The sequence below is a fragment of the Bufo gargarizans genome, chromosome 3 (assembly GCF_014858855.1).
Source record: "Bufo gargarizans isolate SCDJY-AF-19 chromosome 3, ASM1485885v1, whole genome shotgun sequence".
Lineage (NCBI taxonomy): Eukaryota > Metazoa > Chordata > Amphibia > Anura > Bufonidae > Bufo > Bufo gargarizans.
The window spans coordinates 251,409,179-251,416,192 of NC_058082.1; the positions used below are offsets into that span (position 1 = coordinate 251,409,179).

At 41.1% G+C, this 7,014-nt stretch overlaps 1 pseudogene; it reads right to left on the minus strand.

The window, feature by feature from the left end:
• Positions 1–4,726: 4,726 nt before the first annotated feature.
• LOC122930641 lies at positions 4,727–6,641 on the minus strand (annotated as a pseudogene).
• Between the last annotated feature and the right edge of the window lie 373 nt (positions 6,642–7,014).

Consider the following 7,014-nt stretch of genomic DNA (forward strand, 5'->3'; position numbering starts at 1 on the left):
GTGAGTAATTTGCCTGGGTCTTGATAGCCATTCAGCCTTTACATCCCAGATAAGGGCAAAGTGTGTAGTGTTTTATATTCACTGCATTAAATTATCAAAATGTTAACTAATTATTCATAAAGGGGTTATTAACATTCTAGTATAATAGAGACAAGAGTAACATAGTAACATGTTACATTTGTCCATCCAGTTCGGCCTGTCATCCTGCAAGTTGAGCCAGAGGAAGGCAAAAAAAGAAACTGTGAGGTAGAAGCCAATTTTCCTCACTTTAGGGGAATAAAAAATTATTTCCCGACTCCAATCAGGCAATCAGAATAACTCCCTGGATCAACGACCCCTCTCTAGTAGCTATAGCCTGTAATATTATTACGCTCCAGAAATACATCCAGGCCCCTCTTGAATTCCTTTATTGTACTCCCCATCACCACCTCCTCAGGCAGAGAGTTCCATAGTCTCACTGCTCTTACCGTAAAGAATCTTCTTCTATGTGTACAAACCTTCTTTCCTCCAGACGTAGAGGATGTCCCCTTGTCACAGTCACAGTCCTGGGGATAAACAGATGATGGGATAGATCTCTGTACTGAGTCTAGGTTGATTTTGTTTTGCATTGTTACTATGATTGCTCATCCCTATAGGGTACAGCCACATGGTCAGTTTTCCTATGGGTATGGCCATTTAGAAGCCAAAACCTGAAGTGAATTCAAAAAAAGAGAAATCATATCTGTCCTTTATACTTTCTCTAATTTTATGATCTACTCCTGATTTTGGCTTTCAAATAGCCATACCCATACAATTTCATAGTTTGTTGGAAGCATATCCTTATTTACACATGGTGATGAGCAACAGACAAATGATTTATTGTGCAGAAATAACAATCAGATCACTCATTTTCAGGTGATAGGTGTCTCATTTACACAGATCAATTATTGGGAAAGAGAGTTCATACAAATGTTTGTTCCTGATATTTGGCCTGATATTCTGCTGATGTAAATGAACCTTTAATATTAGAGCTATTGTTAAGCCTGAGCACCTGACCACTTTCCTATATGAAAAAAGCAAGACCTCATCACTCAAACAATGTCGCAAATGAAAAGTAGTAAAAAAAAAAAGTGATGTTCATTAGAATGCCATACGACAATGTCAATGTTTTTTGTTAGTTCCACAATAAAATGTCTTGGTCTGATGAGCCCTCCGGTTCCACAAGGAGAAGGCACCAGATTTTACAAGGATCCTCTCCTCACAGATACTAAATATAGCAAAAGCAATAATCCATAAATTAAAACAAGACAGGCTTTAAAAGGGCCATTATCCCCCAGAGGAAGCCATGAGGGCAGAGGCATAGCTATAGGGGAAGCAGGGGAAGTGGCTGCTTTGGGGCCTGAACTCAGAAAGTTGAAGGCAAGAGTTGAACGGCACTCCTCATTTAGTATGGACGGCGCTCAGTGGTAAGTATAATACCAATTGTCGATAGGAAGACCATGGCACTCAAGAGAGAATGTCGCATAAATATCTTATTTATTTTCATATTTTGTTTTATATTTTTTTATGTACAGTACAGGCCAAAAGTTTGGACACAGCTTCTCATTCAAAGCGTTTTCTTTATTTTCATGAGTATGAAAATTGTAGATTCACACTGAAGGCATCAAAACTATGAATTGACACATGTGGAATTATATACATAACAAAAAAGTGTGAAACAACTGAAAATATGTCATATTCTAGGTTCTTCAAAGTAGCCACGTTTTGCTTTGATTACTGCTTTGCCCACTTTTGGCATTCTCTTGATGAGCTGCAAGAGGTAGTCACCTGAAATGGTCTTCCAACAGTCTTAAAGGAGTTCCCAGAGATGCTTAGCACTTGTTGGCCCTTTTGCCTTCACTCTGCGGTCCAGCTCACCCCAAACCATCTCGATTGGGTTCAGGTCCGGTGAGTGTGGAGGCAAAGTCATCTGGTGCAGCACCCCATCACTCTCCTTCATGGTCAAATAGCACTTACACAGCCTGGAGGTGTGTTTGGGGTCATTGTCCTGTTGAAAAATAAATGATGGTCCAACTAAACGCAAACCGGATGGAATAGCATGTCGCTGCAAGATGCTGTGGTAGCCATGCTGGTTCAGTATGCCTTCAATGTATATATTTGAATAAATCCCCAACAGTGTCACCAACAGTGTCACCAGCAAAGCACCCCCACACCATCACACCTCCTCCTCCTCCATGCTTTACGGTGGGAACCAGGCATGTAGAGTCCATCCGTTCACCTTTTCTGCGTCGCACAAAGACACTGTGGTTGGAACCAAAGATCTCAAATTTGGACTCATCAGACCAAAGCACAGATTTCCACTGGTCTAATGTCCATTCCTTGTGTTCTTTAGCCCAAACAAGTCTTTTCTGCTTGTTGCCTGTCCTTAGCAGTGGTTTCCTAGCATATATTCTACCATGAAGGCCTGATTCATACAGTCTCCTCTTAACAGTTGTTCTAGAGATGTGTCTGCTGCTAGAACTCTGTGTGGCATTGACCTGGTCTCTAATCTGAGCTGCTGTTAACCTGCGATTTCTGAGTCTGGTGACTCGGATGAACTTATCCTCCGCAGCAGAGGTGACTCTTGGTCTTCCTTTCCTGGGGCGGTCCGCATGTGAGCTAGTTTCTTTGTAGCGCTTGATGGTTTTTGTGACTGCACTTGGGGACACTTTCAAAGTTTTCCCAATTTTTCAGACTGACTGACCTTCATTTCTTAAAGTAATGATGGCCACTTGTTTTTCTTTACTTAGCTGCTTTTTTCTTGCCATAATACAAATTCTAACAGTCTATTCAGTAGGACTATCAGCTGTGTATCCACCTGACTTCTCCACAACGCAACTTATGGTCCCATTTATAAGGCAAGAAATCCCACTTATTAAACCTGACAGGGCACACCTGTGAAGTGAAAACCATTTCAGGTGACTACCTCTTGAAGCTCATCAAGAGAATGCCAAGAGTGTGCAAAGCAGCAATCAATGCAAAAGGTGGCTACTATGAAGAATCTAGAATATGACATATTTTCAGTTGTTTCACACTTTTTTGTTATGTATATAATTCCACATGTGTTAATTCATAGTTCTGATGCCTTCAGTGTGAATCTACAATTTTCATAGTCTTGAAAATAAAGAAAACTTTTTGAATGAGAAGATGTGTCCAAACTCTTGGTCTGTACTGTATATACATAAAAAAAAATATAAAACAAAATAAGAAAATAAATAAGACATTTATGCAACATTCTCTCTTGAGTGCCGTGGTCTTCCTATCGACACTGAACTCAGAAAGGGCTTACCCAGGAGGAGGACTAAAATATTTTTTTGTCAGGACCTGCTGACTTCTGATATGCTGACTTCTGTCTCTGCAGCTCAGTTGTCATCTTTCCTGTGTAGACTGGGATAGCATGAAGAAAGTTATTTTATCATTAGAGAGTAAGGGTCATAATGACATATCTGTGGTACTGCTGGAGACATATATAAAAAAAAGTAAAAGGTAACTCTATGCGCTATAAAAACTGATGATTCTCTATGCATCTCTGCAGTGCCTCTTGATTAGAGATGAGCTAATTTTTCAAAAATTCGATTTGCCAGTTCACCAAATTTAACAAAAAAAATTTGGTTAAATCTGAATTTATTTGCAGCGAATCGCAATAAAAAAGACTATTTCCTGGCTGCAGAGAGCCTTTATAGTGGTGTAGAAAAATATGCCTTGCAGTAACATGCATAGGGAGTCTGCTTTGGTAGTGAAATAATACTGTGAGTCACTATGACATGCAGATGACAGGCGTTGCTCTTAAAATCACTGCACAATTCACTTATTTGGGCAGTCACGGGGCCAAAACTGACAAAATAACTCAAGTATGAACTCAGCCTTACAGTTCGATGTTAGCGCCAAGAAGAAGCAAACTCCTTTTATACAGTCGTCAGCAGATTCTATTAAATGCTTAAACAAGTAGAGCCTCCCGAGTGGAGAGGGTGTCAGCAGTAAGTTTGTGTTGACGTCACTGATTATTTTACCCTTCCTCTGATCCGCCAGAACAATAACTCCCCAAAAAACTAATCCTGTCTGTTGAGCATCTGCCTTCACTCGGTCAGCATTTGGTCAATAATCCATCAGTATTGCTAATGCCAAAAAAAGCAGGTGTGGATCCAAAACAGAGAAAACACATGAATGAAATATTTGCAAGTCTGCTGTGTTTTGTACTCACTCCAGCTTTTGGCTACCAAATCACAAGCCAATTATTATATTTTTTTGAACGAGAGAAAAAAAAATGTTTATTTCACAAACAGGACATTAAAACATATAAAATACAACACAGAAGCGACAAAGCCACAATATTTCAAAGACAAACTGAAAAAACAAGTGCTTCATCATCAAGAATGGATTAACGACCAGTGTCGGGATGGCCACGATGGTAATGCATATTGATCATGAAATGTATGGGGGACAGTCCAGCAAACAAGTCGACTCCAGCTCATTACTACAATGCAGGCTTCACAATAACAGCTGGTAGGTAACTGGTCGATATAAGTCACACCCAAAAATCTTCATAAATAAACCTTAGTATGTGCAGGTCTTACAGCCACTTCAACAGAATGGTAAGAAGCGGTATAACATATAGAAAACACTGCAGGGATCATGTCTAAGACATGTAAGACATCCGGGGGGTCCCGAACATTGTGGACAAGGTCCGAAATTAGAGTCGTCCATGTGTTCAATACTGGATGTTATTAATGGCCAGCTCCGTGATCAATCCCAGCACTCAGATTAGGTAGTCCTTACTGAGGAACTTAACTTTTCCTTCAGAATGCACTGATGCCACAGATGCCGTTACTGTGACGAGTTAGGTTGCTGATAAGTGGATTCTTTTCAATTCTCTTTTTATTTGTTTTATAGTAAGATCCAGATCTAATTCGGAATAACAATTGAACAATTATACAAGGTACAGTATCAGAGAGAAAGTGTGATGGTGCAACATCTGAGTACAAGTTAAACATTCACAATGTACAGGTAGATGCATATCATACATAATTAGAAGTGCCTTGCATGTAAGATTGGATAAAGAATCAAACTTCTTATTAGGAGTTTTATAAATGTTTTAAATGGGGGGATGGACAGAGGGGGGAGGTTAGGAGGAGAAAAGGGAGGAGAGGGGAGTTGAAATGGAAGGCGGCAGGGTTCGGGATTTGTGTTTCAGATTCAGTCCAGAGTAGTTTGAGATAATGAACCGATCTGTTGTAATATCTGAGGAGTTGACCGAAACATGATCCAGTCATGCCAGATCATTTGAAATTTAGTGTGAGAGTGTAGTTCCCAAGCTGATAGTTCTTCCATCAGGAAGAAGAAATTAAATTTTTGTAGCCATTGAGCTATGCTAGGGGCTTTCTGTTGATTCCACTGTTGTGGAATTAGAGATTTTGCAGCGTCCATGAGGTGTTGGAAAAGGATCCTTTTCCCAGGAGGGATTCCTTCAAGTCTAATGTTGAGGAGGATGGAGACTGAGGTGGGGTCTGAGGTCAAAGAGCATATTTGTTTAATCAGATTCAGTACCTCTTACCAGTAGGGAGTTAATACAGGGCATGTCCACCACATGTGGATGTATGTGCCTTGTGAAGAGTTGCACTTCCAGCATGTGTCTAGATCGAGGCATCCCTTTGTTTAAGCCTAACCGGGATGCGAAACCATGTGGAGACAAGCTTAAAATAATTTTCTTGTAGTCGAATACATCGTGAGATGCCATGAGATTTCCTATAAATCTGATAAGTGGATTCTAAAGTGTCTGAAGAAATGCGAGTAAAGACATTGGAATAAATTGTCCACTTCCTCCAACGTGACCTCATCCTTTCATTTACAAATATCATTACATAAAGTCTTGAAGTCCTCTGCGTGGATGGCATAAGAAATGTCCATGCGAGGTTCGACGGGAACAGCGAAAACAAGCTTTGTGGCCGACACTGATCCAGACACGTCATACCCGGTCCACATTGCTGCTAGCCACATAAGGTCCTGAGAACTGATCACCAACTTACCGATCCCTATGATAGCCGTGAGAGCCTCAGAGCCGTTATACAGGAAGAGGGGAGGCAAGTAAATGTCTCTGCTAACACCTCCAATAGATTGTCCTCTGTGTATGTCCCGCAGAACCAACCTGTCCACACAATCTGGTCCTCTGTGCTTGCCTTGGTGAGTGGAGGCATGGATGAAATCTGTATGAGCAAAGCCAATTGATCTCTGTCCTTTCCTTTGAGTCCAGGTAAACCAAATATAATTGGCTTTAGGTTCAGCACAGAGCCCACCTTAATGGCAAGACCCTTCTGCTTCTCGGCAGCTATGTGGGCAGACAGGTTCTTCGAATACTCTTTCAGTCTGGTGTATGAGAAATTATACATAGGTGTCACGCTGTACAGTATCCATTGTTTTTGAAGGAGCAAAGCAGCCTGTGCCGGATCAAGAGTTTCCTACAAGGGTGTGCACTGCTGAATTTTTATTTTAGACAAGTTTCGCAATGCAGACCGCTGACTTGCCGAGGTCAAGCTTTTGGGAGGATACCTCAAACTGTGAAAATGACTGCTCCTTCGTGCTGATGACCTACTTCTGAGGGTTAACACCCCATCAGTAGGTGTTTCCATATTCTTGTAAACAGAGATCTTCACAGACAAATGTATACAAACTCTGCTGCCATCTTTCTAGGTTCCACATCTCCAGTCACCTGACCAGACATATTTACCAGCATCTGTTCCAGGAAATGAAGCAGTAGAATGATGTTGTTCATCCCGTAGTCCTGGCAACTGACAAATAACGTCGCCTTCTCAAAGGGCTTGAGCAAACAGCAGGTGTCACGCATGAGCTGCCACTGGCTGACATCGAAGTTACACAAGGGAATACTCCTGTCCGCTTGGATCGTAAAGAAATTGTTTATGGCTTTTCTCTGTTCGTATAGTCGGTCCAAAATATGGAGGGTGGAATTCCAAAGGGTGGAAACATCGCATATCAGTAGACGAT